Consider the following 1,917-nt stretch of genomic DNA (forward strand, 5'->3'; position numbering starts at 1 on the left):
CCCCCTGCTCGTGCTCTCTCTCTCTCTCTGTATCTCAGTGTCTCAAATGAATAAATAAAATCTTAAAAAAAAAAAAAAGAAAGTGATCCAAATTATCTGAAAGACTATCTGGAAGTAGTGTAAATAGTAACAGTGATTTTCTCTGCAAGCAAGATTATGTTTGCATTTTATGTTCTGTCTTACTATATTTTAAATTTTTCCTACATTCTACAAGCTTTTGTGACTTTTTTTCTTTTTTTAAAAAGATTTTATTTATTTATTTTGACAGAGAGAGAGACAGCGAGAGAGGGAACACAAGCAGGGGGAGTGGAAGAGGGAGAAGCAGGCTTCCCACTGAGCAGGGAGCCCGATGCGGGGCTCGATCCCAGGACCCCGGGATCATGACCTGAGTCGAAGGCAGACGCTTAACGACTGAGCCACCCAGGCACCCCTTTTGTGACTTTTATTCACCAACCGCCCCCCGCTCCCCAATCATGGACATTCTGAAACACCAGATCAGATGTGATGTGCCCCAGGCCTCCGGGGATTGGGCAGGTTCCTATTTGTTATTCAGTTCTGCTCTTTGCATGCCAGTGCTGGGAACGGGGTGTGCTGGACCAGGGCGCCTGGCTTCACAGAGAATGACGACCCGTCTGACTAGAGATTTCAGCCAGCATTTGCCCTACCCCACATGCTTCTTCCTCCCTTCCTTCCTTCCTCCCTGTCTTCCAAACATTTCCTGGGAAGAAGCCTGTGGGGCGTTGAGGGCAAGTGAGGAAAGTTTATCTCAGAACCCAGACCAGAACCAGATTTTCAACAAGCTCAGAAGGTCACTTGTGCCAGAGCTGAATAGGGACCCTAGTTTGGCAGCCGTTCTTAAGGAAAAAGCTCCATGGATTCAAATTTCACTCTGCTCCACCCTAGACACACTGCTGCTAGCAGGCTGGTTTTAGTTCTGGGCGCCAGGTTAAAAAAAGAATATTGAAGAGACCGCCTTCTGCAGAACACAAAACGACAGTAGCACCTTCCCCAGCAGGCTTAGCAGCCAGACCGCCGCCACGTGCTGAACGTTGGCGGTGCGCCTGGTCCTGGACCAAAGCATGACCTATTGTCTTATTTGATCTTTAAAGCAACTCCTTTGCAGATGAAAAATCTGAGTTGAGCAAGATTAAGTAAGGAGATGGCTATATCTTAATCTGTATAAATTTTCCTGGGTAGGGGAGGGAAGAGATTCCCCGGGGAACCTTCTGCTTCCTCTGCTGACAGGTCCCCCTGACCACAGCAGCAGCCCTGGCTGCTGGAGTTGGAGAAGCAGGCTGGGAAAGCTGCACTATATATGGGGCATCCGTATGAATCTTTCTGATCAAGAGCGACGACCCAATTCACTTGAGAATAACACAGGTTTCCATCTAAAGTTTTCAGTGATGTCCCAGGTATAGCTCATGGGAGGTAGGAGGTTGAATGCTCTCGATTCAGGAGTGTGAGCTCCCAGGTGGCCCTCAGCTGCATCCACTGCACCCTTACCCTTGATTGCTAACTGGTTTTCGTGGCTTGAGATGCCAAACTTTGTTCGGACCCCTGGCCCCTATGGATGGCTTTGTGGCTCGTTAGGGAATTGGGTCCTTTCTTACAGTTTGCCAGGAATGTGATAGCAATAGATGAGGCCCCCCCGCCCCTGTCCCCTGGTCTAGCTGGTAGTGGGACCCAGCAGTGAGTATGGGGTGCTTGAATTAAAGCCTTCTGCTGGTCATATGGACTGGTTGCAGCCGAGGTGAGAAGGCTGAGGATCCTAGACAAGCTTATCCCACCTATTATTACATAGTCATATGCACTTACTAATACACAGAAAAAGCTAACATATAGGAAAACTGCAAATATCTACTCATACATAGAAAATATATTAAAAAAAACCCCACAAACTATCTATATAAAACACTG

The sequence above is a fragment of the Zalophus californianus genome, chromosome 15, assembly GCF_009762305.2.
Source record: "Zalophus californianus isolate mZalCal1 chromosome 15, mZalCal1.pri.v2, whole genome shotgun sequence".
NCBI classification, from domain to species: Eukaryota; Metazoa; Chordata; class Mammalia; order Carnivora; family Otariidae; genus Zalophus; species Zalophus californianus.